Source organism: Tachyglossus aculeatus, chromosome 10 (assembly GCF_015852505.1).
Source record: "Tachyglossus aculeatus isolate mTacAcu1 chromosome 10, mTacAcu1.pri, whole genome shotgun sequence".
Lineage (NCBI taxonomy): Eukaryota > Metazoa > Chordata > Mammalia > Monotremata > Tachyglossidae > Tachyglossus > Tachyglossus aculeatus.
The window spans coordinates 12722600-12746160 of NC_052075.1; the positions used below are offsets into that span (position 1 = coordinate 12722600).

Below are 23561 nucleotides of genomic sequence, written 5' to 3' on the forward strand. Positions count from 1 at the left end.
CACATAGTAATCATTTCACAAGTACCTTAAAATAAAAAAACAAAGAAAAAAAATCTCCTCGCTGCCCTCCACTAAGGAGTCTTGGTTTCACAGCTGATGTAAGGGTCTGTCTAAAGGGTAGGTATCTTGTCTCACCCTGTCGAGGAGTCAGCTTCGATCCATAGCGATTCCCTGGACACATCTCTCCCAGAATAGCCGATCTCTGATCGTTCTGATAGTCTATCCATAGACATCATCCCAAAGTAAAACTCTGCATTCGTTCTTTGCAATCCATGTACAGCCCTATTCTCTTCCCTCACCAACAAATGGACTAGGAGAGAGAAAGCCTATCTCTCAGAGAAAATAATCGATCACTTTCATACCCACTCTATTCACCTTTTCGAGGAACCCTTTAAATGATGACTACCACCTCTAACGTTTTATTCACTCTCATCTTTCTCTGTCGGTGTAAAGCAATACCCATAACTTAGAACTTAAGCTTACACAGGAGAGAGCATACTTTTACCTGAGCTATAAATCAACAAACACTTGCTATGCCTTCTGTAAAGAGTAAATAACTAAAATAAGATGGCTAACTAAATATTTTACCCTCCCAACTTAACAGGCGTGAACAACCAAGCCAGAAATTACCGTATTATTCTGCAATCATCTAGAATCTACACCTTGTGAAAAGATCCTGAGAGGTGTAAACACCATCAACCAATATCTATTGACCACCACTCTGTGGTGGATGCTGTTGTTTGCATGACTAAAACCATCTGGGAATAGTACAGCATATAAGGACCAAAGATTTCTACATTCCAATTCTGGAAGTGTCTTTTAACACTCCTTCCCAACTATTGCCTCCTGTTGAAAGGTGATCTACATATTCAGGTATCAGTTTACTTCCCTTAAATTCCAGCTACTCAGTCTTCAATACAATCATAAGGATAAGGAAAAAAGGTGGTTGTTTAGGAGATGGGAGCAATTACCTGAGGCCTTTGGGTGCTTTGAGGCCCACTCATTGTCTATGTCTAATCTGTAACCATCTGATTATTGACTTTGTCTCCAATTCAGGCCTCCACACCATGCTGTGGCTTCTAAGCTGACTCCACTAGTATTTATCTTTCTACTACAGGACATACTACCTTCTATGCTATATTATGAGATTCAGTGCCGAAGGGATTATTCATGAATGATTCCATTTTATACCTCTTGAACAAATAACTTCTTTGGGTGCCACGAGAGACTAGCAACGTTTGGAACTATAACCCGTTTATCAGAATAATTCCTTCCAGGTGACTGCAGAAGCTCCCTCTATCTAATAATAATAATGATAACGGCATTTATTAAGCACTTACTATGTGCAAAGCACTGTTCTAAGCGCTGGGGAGGTTACAAGGTAATCAGGTTGTCCCACGGCGGGCTCACAGTCTTCATCCCCATTTTCCAGATGAGGTCACTGAGGCACAGAGAAGTTACATAACTTGCCCAAAGTCACACAATTGACAATTGGCGGAGGCAGGATTTGAACTAATGACCTCTGACTCCAAAGCCCGGGCTCTTTCCACTGAGCCACGCTGCTTCTCTGTAAGCTGTTTGTGGGCAGGAAATGTGTCTGCTTGTTATATTGTACTTTCCCAAGATTTTAGCAGAGTACTCTACACGCAGTAAGCGTTCAATTAATACAATTTACTGACTGACCGACTATAAGCAGCCACCTTACGATGAGGATGATGATGGTATTTGTTAAGCACTTACTCTGTGCCAAGCACTGTTCTAAGAGCTAGGTTTGTCCCACATAGGGCTCACAGTCTTAATCCCCATTTTACAGATGAGGTCACTGAGGCACAGAGAAGTGAAGTGACTTGCCCAAAGTCACCCAGCTGACAATAGGCAGAGCTGGGATTTGAACCCATGACCTCTGAGACCCAAGCCTGTGCTCTTTCCACTAAGCCACATTGCTTCTCATCTTATCGCCTCCAGTTTTATACTGGTTTAAACTATATAGTATGTAGAGAAGCAGAATGGCCTAGTGACAAGACCATTGGCTCGGGAGTCAGAGGACGTGGGTTCTAATCCCGGCTCCACCACTCGTCTGCTGTGTGACCTTGGGCAAGTCACTTAATTTCTCTGTGCCTCAGTTCCCTCATCTGTAAAATGAGGATGAAGACTGGGAGCCCCACGTGGGACAACCTGATCAACTTGTATCCTCCCCAGAGCTTAGAACAGTGCTTTGCACATAGAACGCGCTTAACAAATGCCATCATTATTATTATTATTACCTCATCTGTAAAATGGGGATTAAGGCTGTGAGCCCCAAGTGAGAAAAGCTGATTATGTTGTTATCTACCCCAGAGCTTAGAACTGTCCTCAGCAAGTGGTGAGCGCTTAACAAATACCATAATTATCATTATTATCATTATTAGTCATTGGCCTAATGACAAGGAGGTGGAGCCAGAGGAGAGGGAATTGGGACATTTCATTTTCTCCACTCCACCTCTCTTTGCAGCAGTTTGGTATTCCCCCAGCCCCCCATCCCTCCTTTTGTCCTCTGGAGGAGTGTTTCAGAAGTGTATCAATCAATCAATCAATCAATCAATCAATCAATCATATTTATTGAGCGCTAACCATGTGCAGCGCACTGTACTAAGCGCTTGGAAAGTACAAGTTGGCAACATATAGAAACAGTCCCTGCCCAACAGTGGGCTCACAGTCCACATCCCTCTCACAGCATTTTGTGAAATTGTACCCTTATTCTCTTTTGTGCAATTTTACATAGTTTCTTTTCTATGGTGTGATTTGGAGGTAAGCACACAGTGTGGCTCAGTGGAAAGACCCCGGGCTTTGGAGTCAGAGGTCATGGGTTCAAATCCCGGCTCTGCCATCTGTCAGCTGTGTGACTTTGGGCAAGTCACTTCACCTCTCTGTGCCTCAGTTACCTCATCTGTAAAATGGGGATTAAGACTGTGAGCCCCCCGTGGGACAACCTGATCACCTTGTAACCTCTCCAGTGCTTAGAACAGTGCTTTGCACATAACACACAAACACCATCACTATCATTATTATAAACTGGAATTGTTATTGAAATCAAAAATAGAGAAAATTCAAAATTGAACTTTCACAGAAGATAGCAAAAAATACAAAACTAATTTTACCTAAATTTGATATTTCACAATCAGTGCAATTTAAAGCCCAGCATGTCTTTCCGTAGGATAATTGCAATAGTAGGAATAAATCAGAAAAGGTTAGAGATGAAATTTAGCTACAACTATTAATACCTTTAATTTGTTTCCCTTCAATAATATCCTCGGTATTCAGTTTGGTGTGAACCAGTAATATTCTCTTTATGATTATAAATACTTCATAATATGATATAAATTCCATTTACTACTGTATGTCAAGTCTTTCAATCTTCCCATTTAGCAGCCACTGATCATTTAGTTTGTTTGATGCCAAGATTATATTTCTTTCAGAAATACTATCCCTTTTGTTAAAAGAGTCTAGAATTAGGCTGATTGCCTTTTTACAGTTTTTCAACGGTGGTTCTTCCGCATCTGGAGGATTCTTTCAGACAGCGAACAAATGCTCCGTGTCATTTGAGGGTTCTTTCATATTGCGGGAGATCAAAAAGTGTCCTAGTCTCTGTCAGACAAATGCTGTAGTTGCTGATGGTTAAAACAGTCTCACAGCGCAGTACTATAATTCCATCACTAGACATTAATTACATATTATTTAACCAATTAAGCATGAAAGTTGCATTATTGTCAGAGATGTGATGTATGACCTGAACATAATTTGGTTAATGAGGAACAAGGTGTGCTTGCAAAGCAAGGCGATGTATTTTGATAGCAGGGAGGACTAATTACCCTGACATATGTCAGATTGAATATTTTCTTCCAAAACAATTTTTTCAAGGAGAAAAAATATCTCTTTTCCTCCTAAAAATTTTGACTATATTTATCTCAGAAAAATCAAGGAAAGTTGCTGCAGATAGAAGTAAAAAAAAAAAAAAGCATGGTGCAAATTCTCCTGGGTACTAAATCAATGATAAATAACTCCTGTCATTCTAGGACTTTGTCTTTTATGAACTTCGAGAGAAAAATCTTTAGTTCCCAATTTCTAATTATCCAGACTCCAAATGGATCCACCCCCAGAATCCTAAGAACAGAGTTTAGCTGTGTGCCAAGACTTTAACTCTTACAGTGCCACTTTCACTCCTCCCTGCAACCTGTTTTACGATGAATATGTGTGATGAGAAGCTTGTGATCTGAGGCGTGTGAAAGTGGAGTGTTCACAGGTCTCAGCTCTTGAGTGGGGAACATAGGATATCAGACAATATTCTACCTAGAAAGGCAAAGAGCAAAACTTTGAAAAGTCAAAGGAAAAACTGTAAAAAAGCAGTTTTTTTGAAGCGCGTGGCTCAGTGGAAAGAGCCCGGGCTTTGGAGTCAGAGGTCATGGCTTCAAATCCCAGCTCCACCAATTGTCAGCTGTGTGACTTTGGGCAAGTCACTTCACTTCTCTGGGCCTCAGTTACTTCATCTGTAAAATGGAGATGAAGACTGTGAACCCCCTGTGGGACAACCTCCCCAGCGTTAGAACAGCGCTTTGCACATAGTAAGCGCTTAATAAATGCCATCATCATTATTATTATCATTAAATACAGATTAAAATGAATGGACAGACCATCCAGCATAGATAAGGAGAAGGAATCAGTAGTCTGAAAACCAATCCCTGAAGTTCGCATTGGGTTAGGATTGGGAGAAATATTCCGCTTGTCTCTGAGCCCTATTTTGCTGCTTGCCTAATCTGTGATGTATTTTAATGTTTGTTTCATCATCAACCCCCAAAATGTCCCTTAGATAGGGTAAGTACACAGATACAGATAAGCTCTTGTTCTTACATCTACTCAAGTGGAGGATACATTTTTAACTATTTCAAGTCAGCGGGGGTCATTAACACATTGCTACTGAGTTATGCTGGAAACTTAGACCTACCCTTCAAAGGATTCAATTTACTAAGTACTTAATAAGTTACACAGAGATGAAACCAGAGCTGCTAGGAAAACAAACTGATTCAATTTACTAAGTACTTAATAAGTTACACAGAGATGAAACCAGAGCTGCTAGGAAAACAAACTGATGAATTAGGTGTTCTTTTGTTTGAATCCACAACATGATTTGGAGGAATAAGAGAATGCCAATGGAGCTGAATAACCTACAAACAGTAAACACTAATCAATTCCTTCATGCAGATTTTTGGACTCCCAGGTATCCATAATTGGATCAAGGCTCATCTGTTATGTCATCATCATCATCATCACCATCACATCATCACCATCATCGTGATAATTTTTAAAATGTGGTGTCTGTTAAGAGCTTACTATGTGCCAGACACCGTTCTAAACTCTGAGGGGGTATCAATTCAGATAATCAGGTTCACAGAGTCACAGTCCCACCTGGCATTCTCAATCAAAGTAGGAGGAGAACAGGCATTTAATCCCTGTTTTACAGATGAGAAAACTGAGGCATCGCAAAGTGAAGTGACTTGTTCAAGGTTACCCAGCAGACACCTGACAGAGTCAGGATTAGAACTCAAGTCCTCCGACTCCCAGTCTTATATTCTGTGCACTATATTCTATATTCTGGCCACACTGCATTCGAAAGAAGTCTTGCAATTCTTCTCAAACTAGATTGTGCAGTAACCAGCTCTGTGTGGGCGAGGAATGTGTCAACCAATTCTGTTTCACTGTACTCTCCTAAGAGCTTAATATAATGTTCTGCATGCAGTAAGGGCTCAATACTATCATCAGTTGATTGATTGATTGATTTTTAAGGTAAAATGATCTAGTCACTCCAAGTCACCCTTTTCACTACTTTTATAAATTTAATTACTAAACTTCAGTGATCCTGAATTATAATCTTAAGCACTGAAACAGTCTATAGATTCTTTAACTATGATAGAAGCTTCAAAGCTGTTTCTCTTTAAAAATATTTTCACTTCTGCTTAATTATTTCACATTTTCCTTGAGTGAATTACTAACCAGCACCCAAATCAGTGTCTTCAGTGTATTTAAAATAGATCTATTTTATATGATGAGAGAAAGCAAACTTAAGAAATGTACCGTTGCCAGTTTTGCTTTTGTTACGTGGGTTGGAAATGTCAGAGACATATTGCTTTTCAGATGTAACACCCAATGTAATTACATATTGGCATGTGCTAGCATTATTGTGCACTGGAACTTTAAATCATTTATAATTGAATTATATGTTATGAAAAATGTGATATGATCCCAAGGTGTTTATGCGTTAGTGTTTAGCACTTGCCGCCACTAGCCAACTTTGATTTTTTAAAATAATCTTCCAACTTTCTTTTTTCTATAGATTAAGAAAATATTATTTTGTTTGTTTTATTTTTTCTCTCTATTCTCAAGCCAAATTCACCTGAAAATGTGTTCATGAGATTTGTAGAATATTTGCAGTTAAGGTAATTGACTCTGCTTTCTGTAAAGTATATTTCTAAAACTTGTGCTTTCATTTTGTTCTATGACAGTCATGGTGAGGATTGATTAAGTGATCCACAGATGGTTCATTAATTTCTAAAACGATTTTAAAATCAGGTAATTCCAAAAAAAAGGTGACAAAAATTGAAATTAGGTCTAAATAATTGCTTCACAATTTTCATTCAACTTTACTAAGTAGATCAGGTCTCTTTCAGTTTTCCAGAATTAGATGACCATTTGTCTGTGAAAATTAATGTTAAATAGACAATTTTACATTGATAAGCTTCTTGAGATGAGGACTTTTTTATGTTTATTATATGCTTCTAAGCACTAGGACAATGTTGTATATCCAGTAAAGGCACTAAATTCAAATGAATGAATGGATGAATGAATGAATGAACTTCCTTAGTGATAAAGTAGTAATAGTAGTTACAGTATTATTATTAGTAGTAGCAATAGTATTTATCAAGTACAACAGCAGTGCAGTGCACTGCAGAGCACTGTACTAAGCACTGGGAAAAGAACACATTGGTGGGAAACAGACACCTTCCCTGACCCTCACAATATAAGAATAAAAGCTAGGAATTAAGCAGAGAGGAGAAGTTGAATGCCTTCCAACCTTTGTGAATTTATTCATTCAACCTTATTTACTGAGTGCCTATTGTGTGCAGAACACTATACTAAGCACTTGGAAAGTACAGTTCAACAATAGAGACAATCCCTGCCAACACCAGGATTATGGATACAACCCTTTGGAATGCCTTGGAAGGAAAACCACTAAGGTAATTCTATCAGAATGAATTATGGAGCAGTGCATATGGCCTAAGAATAGCAGTGGTCAAAATTTTTAAAAGCCCTCCATCATAAGAAAATCAACCTCAACACCCCAGTTTATAGTGCTTCTTTTAGGAAAAACCAGTGATCTCCCCCCAGCCCCGTTGCATTCCCCAGGTATATCCTTTTTTAACACCAACACTATTTCTAACATGGGTGGGCAGTTTCAAATTATCAACTTCTGCTACCTCACCATTTCACCAGAGCTTTGCTCAGACTGTAAGTTCACTGTGAGAAGAGGATGCGTCTGTAGAGTGTGTTGCTGTTTGCTCTCTTGAGTGCTTAGTACAGTGCTCTATGCACCGTAAGCACTCAAAAAATACAATTACTGACTGACTAGCTGATAGTGCTGCCTATACAAGGTAGGTTCTGAGTCACATGGTTACAGGAATTCTATTCCATCATCCATAGGGTCATCTTTTAATCTGGATGATAAATATCTCCCACCCAGTGTCTCTTCTTTTGACAGAAATAAACTGTGTGGAATAAAGCCTGTGGGTTTTGTGAGACCCAGATTCTACACTTAAAGAAAGTTGGCCCCATGGAGACTTGGAATATTTCTGGCCACTTCTCGTGTTCTACTCCAAGATCACTGTCACTTTTAAAACCTTTTTATTCTCTGTGTCAAGCTCCACAGAGTGTTTACTGTTGTATTTAGACTGCGAGCTCACTGTGGGAAGGAATGTGTCTATGTGTTGTTATATTGTACTCTCCCAAGCACATAGTACAGTGCTTTGCACAGCCCGTTGTTGGGGAGGGACTGTCTCTATTTGTTGCCGACTTGGACTTCCCAAACGGTTAGTAGCATTAGTAGCGAGAAGCAGCATGGCTCAGTAGGAAAAAGCATGGGCTTTGGAGTCAGAGGTCATGGGTTCAAATCCCAGCTCTACCAATTGTCAGCTGTGTGACTTTGGGCAAGTCACTTAACTTCTCTGTGCCTCAGTTACCTCATCTGTAAAATGGGGATTAAGACTGTGAGCCCCATGAGGGACAACCTGATCACCTTGTATCCTTCCCAGTGCTTAGAACAGTGCTTTGCACATAGTAAGCACTTAATAAATGCTATTATTATTATTATTAGTAGTAGTACAGTGCTCTGCACACAGTAAGCGCTCAATAAATACGATTGAATGAATGAATGCGATTGGATGAATGAATGAATGAAGTCTTTATGATTTCTCACCCAGGTGCTACCTTTCCTAGCAGATTAGTCACATGATTACCCTCCACGTTTCACTTCAGGAAAAATAGTATTTTGCTCCCACAAATGTACCCTGGTCTTTCTCATGTGAAAACAACTGAATTAATATCTTGGTAATTAAGGGTTTCTCCCAAAACATTTGGAGAAGTTTACGAAAACTAGTGAGCATGTAACTCAGCAGGATTTTGAATTTATCAGAAGTGGAAAAATCTGTAATAGGAATATTAGCACTAAAAAGAAATGGAAAGTAAACTGATTTTCTACTCAATAAAGGATTGTAATGCACAGCCATAGAAAAATGAGACACAAACCTGAAAAGTGAATTTCTCCTAGAAGTCAAGAAAATGCGTTTTCTTCCTTAGTGAGCCCAAAGAGCCAAAAGAATGAAATAAAAAATACTGTGTCATCTCCAAAAAGGGACCAAAAAGCATTTTGAGGTGTGTGCCAGAGATGAATTTTGTATTTAAAGGCATGAAGATAATAGAACAGAAAGGCAAGGTTCCTAGATGCTTTAAAGGCAAGGTTATTTTTATTTTAGTATACTCCCCTCTCCACAAAGTGCACCCATTCATTTGTTCTCTTGGGGAAAGATTAAAATGAGGCACATCATTTGAATGTGTCTGGATGATGGATCGTTATCTCTTCTTTTATAAAATAAATAGCACTTTGAAAGCCCTCACAAAGTAAAATCATGAGAAATTTACAACTCCCACCTATTTACTGATAAATGTCAATTTACTTTCCTTTTCTTATGTTGATTTAAAGTTTTCCTCTTTCTCTAGGTTTTTGAGTCCCCACTTACTAAAGGTGTGAGGTGGCAAGCCACTGCCTATATTTTCTTCCCCATGAGTTAACCTCAGAATTGAAGAAATTCTCAAATAATAAAACTAAAATTCTCACTAGTTTAATTACTAACACAAATGATGCCAACTTGTACTTCCCAAGCTCTTAGTACAGTGCTCTGCACACAGTAATCGCTCAATAAATACAATTGATTGATTGATTGATGCAGAAAAAAGACCTAAAGATTTGCAAATGAAGTCAATCCTAAAACCTGAATTAGATTGGTAAGGGTAAGTGTGGGGTAGATACAAGCTAATCAAGTTGGACCTAGCCATATATAACCATGTACAATCATAATAAAATCTCACATAATCATAATAAAAATGACTGGTTGCTTCCTTCAGATGTCTTTACCTGAAGACCCATATTATGACATTTAATGCTTTTTCCTAAGATATTACCACAAGTCCTTGGATCGGAGCTGAGAATGGTTTGGCTACAAAATCAAGTAAAGAACAACAATAATCGTTAAAATTCTTTCTTCGTGGTATTTGGTATTAGGAACTTAGCGACAATAGAATCAGATCAGACAATGCCTGTCCCACATGAAGTTCACAGTTGAAGGAGAAGATCTTTCATTCCTATTTTACAGTTGAGAAAACTGAGGCACAGAGAAGTTCAATGACTTGCCCCGCGTCACATAGTTGATAGGTGGCAGAGCAGCTTCAGAACACAGGTCTCCTGGCCTCCAGTTGTGTGCTCTGATTGAGTGCTTGTTTTGTACAGAGAACTGCAGTAAGTTTTTGGAAGAGTGCACGGCCTGTACAGTCATATAGCCCACACACTTCGCTCCTCTGGTGCTAACCTTCTCACTGTACCTCAATCTCACCTACCTCGCCGCTGACAATGCCCCCCCTCCACAAATCCACCAGACAATTACTCCCCCGACCTTCAAAGCCTTACTGAAAGCATATCCCCTCCAAGAGGACTTCCCAGACGATGCCCCACTTTTCCTCATCTCCCACTCCCTTCCATATTGCCCTGCCTGGCTCCTTTTTCTCTTCCCCCTTCTCCCTGCCCCAGAGTGCTTATGTATATACCTGTAATTTTATTTATTTAAATTGATGTCTGTTTACTTGTATTGATATCTAGACTGTGAAATTGTGGGCAGGGATTGTCTCTATTGCTTTCCCAAGCACTTAGTACAGTGCTCTGCACACAGTAAATGCTCAATGAATTCAATCAAATTGAACTGCATATAGGATCTAAATAATATTCTGGTATAACCCCGACTAGGGATTTCACAGGCATTTCCTCTTCTTCCACTCCCTTCCGCATTTCCCTTGCACTGGATTTGCACCTATTATTCACTGCATATAGCTTTAATTATCATCATCAATCATATTTATTGAGCGCTTACTATGTGCAGAGCACTGTACTAAGCGCTTGGGAAGTACAAATTGGCAACATATAGAGACAGTCCCTACCCAACAGTGGGCTCACAGTCTAAATTATATTTGTTCTGATGACTTTGACACCTGTCTACACGTTTTGTTTTGTTTTCTGTCTCCCCTTTCTAGACTGTGAGCCCGTTGTTGGGTAGGGACCATCTCTATATGTTGTCGACTTGTACTTCCCAAGCGCTTAGAACAGTGCTCTGCACACAGTAAGCACTCAATAAATATGATTGAATGAATATTCATAATTTGTTCATTCACTTTTTTGGGATATTTCTAAAGCACTTACTGTGTGCCAGGCACTGTTCTAAAGTGTGGGATAGATATAGATACAGGTTAAGTTGGACATAGTCCCTGTCCCACAAGGGGCTCACAGACTTAATCCCCATTTTACAGATGAGGGACCTGAGGCCCAGAGAAGTAAAGTGACTTGCCCAAGGTCATACAGCATTCAAGTGGCAAAGGCAGGACTAGAACCCAGGTCAAACTGTGCTGCTTCTCACATTAATCTCTGTCTCTCCCTGTAGACTGTAAGTTCCTTGTGGAACTGTTATATCATACTCTCCCAAGCACTTACTGTAGTATTCTGCACTCAGTAAGCGCTTAATAAATATAATTGATTGATTAATTAATGATGAGATTAGAACCTTACACAACCAGCATCCCTATAATTTGCACAGGAAGCAAGAAGTGATAAAATTCAGGAGGAAAGTGTTGATCCAAATTTGCAAATACTCAGCTCAAGAACCACTATAAATGACACACACTGGTGCTTTACGAGGAAAGTGCATATATAGTATTCCCAGGCTAAAATAAATGATATCTCAAGAGTTCATAAAATGGAGTATTCTGCTTAAGAATTACACTCCTAGAGGTTGCTTCTTTATTCACCTTGCCTTACCAAAAAAAATGATCTATATATGTCTGGAGACTTCGATATAAATTAAATAAATCAGATTGCTTTCTACCATATAACTCAAAAGCTTTCAGAATTTTCGAGTGTTTTCTTTTAAGAATAGAATTCCTTACTTCATTCTCTGTAGATTCACTCTCAAAGCACTGCACAAAACACCTTTAAGTCAGTTTGCTCATTTCAAAATTAAATCTTTGGTATAAATAATGAATAGTTCGGTTATGATTCTCTGAAAAATATAGTTATGAGAATATGAATACTAACCCCCAAATCTCTTATGAAGTTGGGAATTCGCAAACTAGAGAGACTCTTTTGAAACTTCTCCAAATAGAAAAAAATGAAAAAAAGAGAAAAATTCATGACATTTTGTTCTGTGCTTAAAAAAAATCTACTGTTCATACCTAAATTCATTCATTCATTCAATCGTATTCATTGAGCACTTACTGTGTGCAGAGCACTGTACTAAGCACTTGGGAAGTACAAGTTGGCAACATATAGAGTTGGTCCCTACTCCACAACGGGCTCTTAGTCTAGAAGGGGGAGACAGACAACAAAACAAAACAAAAAAACCCCCTACATGCCTGAAGCATAATTAAAGACATCTGTTTTTATTGCACCTGTTTTCCAAGCCCTTAGAACAGTGCTCATCTCACAGTAGGTTCTCAATAAAAAACATTAAGTTTTTGTTTCCACTGTGATTCTTGGAGTCAAGGCCTTTATCATCAAATACTGTAAATGTATTAGATGCTAGGAATCATTTTATTAAGGACTTTGTCTTAATATCTCCTAATTTGGTCAGTAACAGCTGATTTCAGAATTGTTCCAATTCATTTCTAAAGCGATGTGTAAAACAAAAAAAAAATTATGTTGGGTGGAGATAAAGAGATTGTCCAATTTTGACCACTTCACTTGGACCACAGATGTTTGGTCTTTAATTTGGTAGTTTTTTCTACCCTGATGTCACTGACCCATGGTGTTAATCTTCCAAAGGAAGTGATTGTCTTCTTCATGCTGCTTTACATTCTCTGTTTATCCACAAAAGAAGGAGATTCCTGTCCCTGTGAAAATTTGGTTATGTTTTTTTCTGGATCTAGACAGTTTTATAACTTCAGTTTTCTTCACATTTATTGTCAGTCACTGTAGCTTTGCTGACTCTGTGGAACGATTCATAATCATCCTACTTCTATGGAGGGGACAGCATAGCTCAGTGGAAAGAGCACGGGCTTGGGAATCAGAGGTCATGGGTTCTAATCCTGGCTCTGCCACTTGTCAGCTGTGTGACTTTGGGCAAGTCACTTAACTTCTCTGTGCCTCAGTTACCTCATCTGTAAAATGGGGATTTAGACTGTGAGCCCCATGTGGGACGACCTGATCACCCTGTATCCCCTCCAGTGCTTAGAACAGAGTTTTGCAAATAGTAAGCACTTAAATACCATCATCATCATAGATGACCTGGGAGTATATAGTCTCAATGGAGTACAGGGTGTGGAAAACAAATTTTAATGCATCAAGAAGAGAAATGAAATAAATAAAGGGATGTGGTAGATAAGCCATTTGAGAACTTTGTTGGATAGAAGCAGAACAAAGGGACAATACTTAATAATAATAATGATGATGGTATTTGTTAAGGGCTTACTATGTGCCAAGCATTGTTACAAACACTGGGTTAGATACAAGGCAATCAGATTGTCCCACATGGGACTCACAGTCTTAATCCCCCTTCTACAGATGAGGTAACTGAGGCACAGAGAAGCTAAGTTGCTTGTCCAAGGGCACACAACAGACAAGTGGAGGAACCAGAATTAGAACCCACGTCCTCTGACTCCCAAGCCTGTGTTCTTCCCACTCAGCCACGCTGCTTGAAGAGTGGTTTCCAGGGTTAAGTATAGTGGAGACAGGAGCGTACCACGTTCTGTGTGATAATGGGAAGCTGGAATGTGCCGGTGATCCATGTAGTTTTGTAATCGTGGAATCACTTTCCAGAGATTCGGCCTTGATGAGTTCCATGCCTCATCTCTAGTCTAGGCATAACCTAGTAGACTGTACTTCAGATAATCACACTTATAAGGCCCAAGTGCTGCTTTTCTAAAGGACCCCACTGCAGAGTTATCAGAGAACGTCTTGCATGTTTCTTTGTTCTTTAGGAGCTTGACATTAAGTCATCTTGACAGCTTGGAGGTCGTTTTTCAATATATTGAATGTAGGTTATTTCAAAAGAACGACATTATCCACAAGGAAACACAGACATAAAAACCCTCCAGGTTTTCAAGCCGCTCTATTTGTGTATCCCGGATTTTGTTTTTGAATACTTGTTGTTTTCATTCACCTAATGAATGCATTTCTCGCTGTTGGCTCAGTGCCTGCTATTATTCATCTTCATTTTAATGAACTGAGAATCAAATAATATGCCAGAGCCAACCTTTTAGTGCTAAACAATTTCACTGTACATTTTTCTACATTGCCAAACTATGTGCTCTCTCCACTAAAGTCTCTTGATAGTTGAATTAACAGAGAAATATGACACACACTTATCAATTCTATCCTTGTACCCAATTTACTGGGGATAACTGAAAGTTGACTGCGTAGTTGTTATTTTGCTTTTATTTATGTGAGGGATAAGTGAATCTACCTGTAGTTCTTAGATCTCTTTCTAGCTGAATTTTCATCTCCATTCTTGTCTATCTCACCACTAAACTTTCACCTGCAACCTGCCTCTTGATAAGCATAGTAAGTTAAGTGCTTACGATGTGCGAAGCACTACATCGAGTGCTGGGGAAGACACAAGATAGTCAATTTAAAAAACATTCTTTGTCTCAGGTGGGGTTCACAGTCTATGTAGGAGGGAACACAGGTATCTAGCTGATTTTACAGATGAGGAAACTGAGGCACAGATTATTTCAATGATAATTTAAGCAGGCTAGCCTAGTGGAAAGAACTTGGGTCTGAGAGTCAAGGGCCCTGGCTTCTAATTCCAGATTCGCAGGATTTCTAGGACTGTCAGTTACTTCTTCATCCTCCTCTAAGGATCCTCCTCCAGTTATCTATCCTCAAGCTCCTTGAATCGGGGGACTGAGCTAATCCTTCTTTATAAGAAGAACTAATAATGGTATCTGTTAACATTTACTCTCTGCCATTCACTGGGATAGAAACAAGATGATCATTTCAGATGCAGAATCCATCTCACATGGAGCACATAGTTTAAGGAAGAGGGAGAACAGATCTTTCATCCCGATCTTATAGATGAGGAAACTGAGAAAGGGAAGTTAAGAAATTCATCCAGAGTCACACAACAGGCAAGTGGCAGGAGCCGGGATTTGTTTCCAGATCCTCTGACTCACAAGCTCGTGTTCGTTACAATAAGCCAAACTGCTTCTCAACTACTCCTAAATTCTGGCCCAAATTAAGTATGGTTAATTCAGGGGACTCACGCTACCCCTGCCACGCTCCCCGGAGTCAGTGCTGTTCCATCCAGATATTCAGATGGCAGAAGAAGCCAACTCTCTGGAATCTGTATGGAACTACTAGGATACAGTTGCCCCGCTCTTCAAACAATCAGTTGATGGTCTTTATTAAACACTTACGTGTAGCGCACTGTACTAAGTCCCTCAGAGGGTACAGTTGAAAAACACAATTCCTGTGTTCAGGTAGCTCTCTGCTCATTTTTCTACCTGCCTCACATTTAGAACAACACCATATTTACATCCTCTCCCCAACTTTTTCCTTTAATTCGAGTCTCTCCTCAAAGGCTGAAACTTTCCATAGTAATACTGTCTAAATCATGAGTGAAATTAATGCTCCTTTCCCAGCACCCCCCAACCAAGGTACATAAAAATAATTAAGCAAAGTGAAAACACAAAGATAGTAATAAAAACAAACTTCCTTGTTATTCATCTTATTTCATTAGATTGTAAACTTCTGAAAGGATCCTGTCTGAACAGTGTAAAATTCATTAAATTCTCCATCAATTAATAAAAGTTTAATATTCGTTGTTGCTGAATGATACATTTGAATTGATTAAATAGTTATGAGAACCCAGAAACATTACTGATTTTTCACTCTCCTAGTGTCTGATATTATTATTTCATGTGGTTATATTTATGTTTTTTCATTACATTTTTATAAACATAATCACTCAAATGCAGAGATTCTAGCCAGGGTTTATCATAGATTTTAAGTATTATTGTATATGGGATTGAATTTGACAGGAATTATGAAGTAAAGTTATGAGAATCACACCAATTCAAAACTTTCTATTAATGTTTATGAAATATCATTCAACTCAAGAAAGTAAAAAGTAATGGAAATTTTCCTAGCTGAATTTTGCGTTATCTTCCTTTAAATGCACAAACTTCTTTTGAAATTAGAAAAAAGAATAAAATTTTGTTCACTTTGAACTTCAATGAAAAGTCCAAATCTGGTCCTTTCATGGAAAGCTGACATCTCAGTATCATTGAATATGGCAGCAAATTCAAGGAAGGCCAGATAGCATCTAAAAGCTATAGACTTTTAAATAGCAACAGTGGAAACAGTGCTGGATATTGCTGCTATGCAGATATCAGATGAAAATGACTGATATTTTTCTGCAACTCCGGGTTTACTTTTCAAAGAACCATCTCCCAAATAGTCAAAAGCTGGATGACCTGCTTAATAATGGAACCCGGGCTGATCGCCTACCTTGGTATCTATTAATTAAATCATGTACCTACGCACAAAATAAAAGTATTGGGGATAGACTGAAGTGACTACTAGGCATTGAAATACCTTTGGAATTTAGTTCTTAAAACATGTAGTGAATGAACCATCTGATAAGAGCTATTCGAGGGAAAAAAACAACATCTAAAGCAAAGCTCATTTGATAGCTAAGTCTGTCTAGTAAATATTTCATGATTAATAATGACAAACGTAGAAGAAGCAGATAATACCAATAAATAAATGTCTCCTGATGAAAAATAGCTATGTACTGGGACATTTATAGCACACTATTTAGTGGTTGCAGTTCAATATGTGATTTCTTAAACCAGAATCGATTGTTAGGAAGGTCAGTAGTGAACAAAAATGAGATGTAACACATTTTCAGCCACACGGAGTAGAAATGGCAGTCTGCAATTAAAAGGAAGAGTAGCACCAATAGCATTTATCTGTGGTACCTAACACTGAGTCGCCATAGAATCAGTAACCACGGCAGCACTGTCCTGTAGGAGGGAGGACTATTGAATAAGGTTTTTGGGTTCATGGGGTCTCCACACTTTTCTAAAAGATAACCACCCACTTTCATCTTCCTGCTCCCAACCCATCCCTGAGCAATGGCAATCCTGGGATCACAGAAGAACCCAGAAGCAGTGTAGGAGCAGCTCTATCTAGTGGATAGAGCATGGGCCTTTGATTCAGAAGGACCTGGGTTCTAGTCCTGGCACTGACACCTGTTTGCTCTGTGACCTGGAGTGAATCTCTGTGCCTCAATTATCTCATCTGTAAAATGAGGATTGAGATTGTGAGCCCCATGTGGAATAGAGACAGTATCCAACCCAATGACCATGTATCTACCCCAGCCCACTCTTCTAAACTGTGAGCCCGCTGTTGGGTAGGGACCGTCTCTATATGTTGCCAACTTGTACTTCCCAAGCGCTTAGTACAGTTCTCTGCACACAGTAAGCGCTCAATAAATACGATTGAATCAGAATCAGCACTTAGGCCAGTGCCTGACCCATAGTAAACATTTAACAAATGCCATTAAAAACAAAAAAAACACAAAAAACCCCCACAGCATTCTAGTGTGAGCCAATACCAGAAGGCACTTTAGCCAAGAACCTGATAGAAGTTAGGAGAGCTGTCTTTCCCTTGGCTTTTTTCAGTCACTGTCCTTCTCTTTGATGCTAAGAAAACAGAATTATCAGTATCAGAAGAGACTAAATTCTTGTAAAACCTCTCTGTAAATTACTTATTTCTATTAATGCCTTTCTCTCCCTCTAGACTGTAAGATCACTGAGGACAGGGAATGTGTCTATCAAGTTTGTTGTAATGTTCTCTCCCAAGTGCTTAGATCATTGTTCTGCACACAGTAAACACTCAATACCACTGATTGATTAAATATCATTGATTTAGAGGATATGTGGAAGAAAGAAAAACAGTGAAGTATTTGAGTAAGCTGCAGTTTGTTCTAAAGGAAGCATAAATGCGGTCTTATTGGGCTAATGGAAAGAACTCAGCTCCAGGGATCTGGACAACTGGATTCTGGTCCCACCGCTCTGAGTAGGGGAATGCCGCTGGGCTATGAAATCAGTGGTGAAGTTAATAAAATGAAGAGCTACCTAAGATATTCCATGAGGTAGATACAATTATATGTGGAAAAATAGATAGCTAGCAGCTGCAGCAGCCTCTCAGGGTCACACCTGGAGAGTTTCCAGTCCTCTACCAGTCTTGACTATGGGAAGGCGAGTGAAGCAGAGGCCAACCCGTTCCATTTCTAGCTTGGGCAGTGGTTAGCAAGTGGAAGGCAATCTGCTACAAGTCAAGACTCACCTGTGCTGGGCAGCAGCAGCATGGGAGAGAGTCAAGATCAGAATCTCAAGTTTACCACACAGAAGGAGGCAATGGCAAACCACTTCTATATTTTTACCAAGAAAACTCTATGGATACTCTACCAGAACAATTCATTCATTCATTCATTCATTCAATCATATTTATTGAGCGCTTACTGTGTGCAGAGCACTGTACTAAGCGCTTGGGAAGTACAAGTTGACAACATATAGAGACGGTCCCTACCCAACAGTGGGCTCACAGTCTAGAAGGTGGGGCATTCTAGGAGAGATGTGTCCATGGTGATGGCATAATAATAATAATAATTATGATGATGGTATTTGTCAAGTGCTTACTATGGGCAAAGCACTGTTCTAAGCGCTGATCAGTTTGTCCCACGTGGGGCTCACAATCTTAATCCCCATTTTAGAGGTGAGGTAACTGAGGCACAGAGAAGTGAAGTGACTTGTCCAAAGTCACAGAGCTGATCAGTGGCAGAGCCGGGATTAGAACCCATGACCTCTGACTCCCAAGCCCGGGCTCTTTCCATTCATTCATTCGTCCATTCAATCGTATTTATTGAGTGCTTACTATGTGCAGAGCACTGTACTAAGCGCTAGGGAAGTACAAGTTAGCAACATATAGAGATGGTACCAGTGAGCTCACTGAGCCAAGCTTCTCTTGCATAAGATAAGACAAGCAGCTGCAGAGACTCCCAAGGTCTGCTACATCATGGTTCATGTTTAGGTCAATTCATCTCTAAAATGGTCCAACACATAAAAGACCTTCATATAACTTGATAGTGAACTGTATCCCTGCTTTCACCTACCTGTTTGTGAACCAGTAGAGACACCAGTGTCAGGAATGAGAGCATACGAGTGGCGCTACGTCAAACACCGGCACTGTCATCAATTCCTTCGTGAAGTTTCTCAGTCCTGGAACCTTAGGACTTAGGCCCAGACATCATTCTCTGGCAGGGTACTCCTTCTGAAATGTTAGCCTGGATCCTCTGCAGTTTCCAACAGCAAGAAGAGTCCATAGTTCAAGCAGGGTAAATTAATTTTCTCAGCCCCTCGGTTTGCCCTGTCCCACAGTCAGGCTCACAGTCTTATTCTGCGTGGCTCGTGTCCTAGCCACACAGAGGATGGTGCAGTGTTGGTCATTCAATCATCTTTACTGAGCACTTACTGTGTGCAGAGCACTGTACTAAGCGTTTGACACTCTTCACCTCCCAGCTAGTTCTGTTGTAGCACATGTAAAACATGTTTTTGTCCATTACATCAGCATGACAATGCTAATGAGGCTCTTGAGAAATAAGAACCAACATCTTCACTTCTTCACATATTCAGTTGTCTCGGCAAGGCTCCGGGGTCAACTTCAAATATCAATTTCACCTAATTCCTGGCAGTCTCTCCCCCCGCCCCCGAAGTCGCCTGATGGTAAGCAGCAGACCCCGGGTTGCTGATTCATCTTAATGCAATGGGAGCATGACCCCCTTACTCCTTAAAACAACTGTGTTCATTCTCAATTTCCACCACCTTGCTGTCGGTCAAGAGAATGAAATTTTGGGCTCCAACCTGCCTTTTCTTAACGTAAGCAAGTTGTCACTGGGATCATTCACCATATTTTTGCAATAATATTTTCATATGTCTGATGGAAAAAAGTATGTTTCTGAGTTCAGTTTTCCCTTTTAGGTGGGCATGGGTATGCCATTTCATTCCAATCAAAATTTGAATGGAATAAGTCTTAGAGGAAGATGCAGTGGTTAGTCCTTTCACCAAAGTCATGCCCCTCCTTGGGAAGGCAATTTAATTGGAAAAGCAATTTTATTTATCTTAATAATTGGTTATTAATTACTTGTACTGGGACCCCATGTGGGACTGCGCCCAACCTGATTATCTTGTATCTTACTGTGTGTAGTGCTTGACCCATAATAAGCACTTAACAAATACAACAATTATCATTATTATTATTGCATGATGGAGATACTGATGAGCAAATTGCATTTCATTCAGGGAATTATTATCTAATGAGGACCTCAGTGAATTTAGATAATCCACTAGATTATTAGCCGATGCCAAACCATATGAAGAAGATGTTATGGTTTCTCCACTACTGGCTAAAATGGAATTTCAGAGTTTTGCACTAATTTCTGAGAGAGTTAAATAGATGTATCCATATTATGGAAGACAACTTGGATGGAGAGAAAAATTCTAAGATGTGCCAGTGTTCAGACAAAGCAAAGGCTGTTGCAAGATGCTTTACAAAATTGCCTGCTGTTTGGCTTAAATTGGACAGATTCTTCACTAAATCCTTCCTTTGAAAAACCATTAGCCCAGTCGGCATAATATGAGTTTTCTGCAGCTTCCTGCAAAGACTTATATGAATGTCTGACAGACTACACTTCTCCCAAGATTATTTATTTATTCAGTATTGTGATGATGCCTTCAATTATTTTAATGACTGTTTTGTGAAATGCATCACTACAGTCTATAGCACATTAAGAAATTGCATATTTTGTTTCCAGAGGTTCTGGAGTAGAACCTAATTTACAGTGTGAAAGGGTAGGTAGGATAGCGTACCCACAATACAAGCACTTTAAAGACAACACGTCTTACAGAAACACTACCCTGCTGAATTATGAGGTAAATATAAGTGTTCACCAGGACTCTTTGCAATCACCTCTGATATCTTGAGAGCCCAGGAACTACAGTACCTTGGAATTAATGATGTTCTGAAGGAATGTTGATATTTTCTGAAAAGAAGATTTAATGTTTATCTCTGTGAGACTGAGGCAGGTATAAAATGATACCTAAACTGTTCAGGGTTCAGGTTGTGAGAGATAAATGGGGAGGTGGAAACGAGGAAGGTCTGAAGCTCTGTTATTCTTATTGACTGGTTTTGGTTATAGTACTGAGAGCTGGGTCTTCAGTGAAGAGGGCATAGATGGTACCTAATCCAGGGAAGGCTGGTTCCAGATTCTTAAAATGAAGAGGAAGTCCTGGACATATAAAGTAATTGGATTGAGCCTGAGGAAAACTTGCTGTAATAAATTTTTTGATTTTTGTTACTGAGAAAGGCTAAAATATTGAAATTGTTATACTTCTTGTGGAATGCATGAGAATCTGGATTAATGTGTACAAGGTAATGATAATGCATCATTTCCCTCTCAATCAATCGGTGATATTTATCTAGCACTAACTGTGCCACACCCCTCTCAGGTTCGCACCTGGAGAATTTCCAGTACTCTACTAGTCTCGACTGCAGGAGGGAGACTCAAGCAGAGACTAAATATATGCGTTCACCAGGACTCTTCGCAATCACCTCTGATACCTTGAGAGCCCAGGACTACAGTACCTTGGAAATAATGATGTTCTGAAGGAATGTTGATATTTTCTGAAGAGAAGATTTAATTTTAAGATTTAATTTAACTCATTCAATTCCTAGCTTGGGCAATGGCTAGTGAGTGGAAGGTCGGATGTTAAATGTCAAAACTCACCTGTGCTGGGTAGCAGCAGCATGGGAGAGGATCGATGGCGCAGACTCGGGTTTACTGAGCGGAAGGAGGCCATGGTAAACCGCGTCCATATTTCTACCAAGAAAACTCTTTGGATCCACTACCGGAATGATTACAGATGGAGGCGGGGGTTCTGGGAGAGATATGTCCGTGACGTCGCTGTGCCATGCACTGTACTGAGTACTTGGGAGAGTGGTGGTCTGCTAGTTATGGAGGGAAGGAGTTCCAGGTCAAAAGAAGGATGTGTGCAAATTTTTGATAGTGAGAAAAATTAGCTGAAGATAAGGTAAGCAGGTTGGCTGTAGCAGAACGAAATGTGTGCCCTGAGTTACAGTACATTAGTGCGGTAAGGTAGGAGGACAGAGCTGATTGAATGTTCTCTCCACTCTCTTCTAAAAGGTTCCTTTAGTTTATGTGTCACTCCTCCATTCCCTCTTTCTCAATCATGCCATGTCAGTTCTGATTTTTGAGGTGACAATTGAATGGGGTATCTTGTAAGAGGCATGAGAGCCGCTGATAATAACAAAAAAAAAAGCTATTTCAGATGCTTGATGGATGTCTTTTTTCAGAAACGCCACTGAGGCTTGGAGCCAGAGTGAAAGAAGAGAGCCCATTCCAATTGGGAAGGAAAATCTGCCTAGAGTGTATTAAAATTGGAAAATTTTTATGTAGTAAACACCTGATATATTGTACCTGAAAAATCATTTGTAATCAAAAAATGATTTCTACTTCCTTTCTTAATACTCATCTACTGAAAACTGTTTTCCAGTCAGTACAATTGGATACAACATACAACTGGGAGTGAAAAGGTCATGGGCTCTAATTCCACTCCACCACTTGTCTGCTCTGTGACCTTGGGCAAGTGATTTAACTTCTCTAGCCCTGATACTACATCTGTAAAATGGGGATTAAGATTGTGAGCCCCACGTGGGACAGGGACTGTGTCCAACCTGATTTACTTGTAGCCACCCCAGTGTTTAGTACAGTGTCTGGCACAACGTAAGTGCTTAATACCAGAATTATTATCATTATTAAATCCCAGAAAAATAAATGAAAGGTTATTGAGCCCTGGCTAGATTGTAAACTCCTTGAAGGTAGGAATCATGAACCAATTCTATCGCATTGTATTCTCCGAAGCAATTAGTACAGTGCTCTGCCTAGAATAAGCACTCAATAAATATAATTCATTTGACTGATTTAAGAATTGAGCCTTAACTTGAAGTCTTCAAAGTCTTCAGAACAAAGTTTGCATGGCTTCTTGGAACACATTATGGTACTCAATCTTGCTTACATAATGCAGGTTTTGATAATTGATTATTTGATTCTTCAGTCTTTCTGCAACACACGAGAGTTTATATTTACTGTGGAGTGGGAAAAACTTTAGTCCATACTTCTTAGATTAGCACTTGAAGAAATTTGAAGTTAACAATTGCACTTGATCTTTTATTAATAATAATAATAATGGCATATATTAAGTGCTTACTATGTGCAGAGCACTGTTCTAAGTGTTAGGGAGGTTACAAAGTGATCAGGTTGTTCCACGGGGGGCTCACAGTCTTAATCCCAATTTTACGGATGAGGAAAATGAGGCTCATAGAAGTGAAGTGACTTGCCCAAAGTTACACAGCTGACAAGTGGCGGAGCCGGGATTTGAACCCATGACTTGACTCCAAAGCCCGGGCTCTTTCCACTGGGCCATGCTGCTTTTCTGCTGCTCTTCTGCTGCTCTTCTGCTTCTTCTACCTTATTCCAAGAAGGCTCTATCAACACACACTGCCAGGGGTGGAAATTTTTAAATTATTTTTCTTCATTTGCTTTCCGATAAAATCACAGCTAGCCCTTTACAACTTGGAAAGT

General features: G+C 39.6%; 1 non-coding gene across 1 annotated transcript; it reads left to right on the forward strand.

Moving 5' to 3' along the window:
• The first annotated feature begins 18042 nt into the window (after nt 1-18042).
• Nucleotides 18043-18180, forward strand: LOC119933862. The gene has a single exon (XR_005452732.1). It is a non-coding gene; the product is annotated as a small nucleolar RNA SNORA7 (small nucleolar RNA).
• Nucleotides 18181-23561: the final 5381 nt, after the last annotated feature.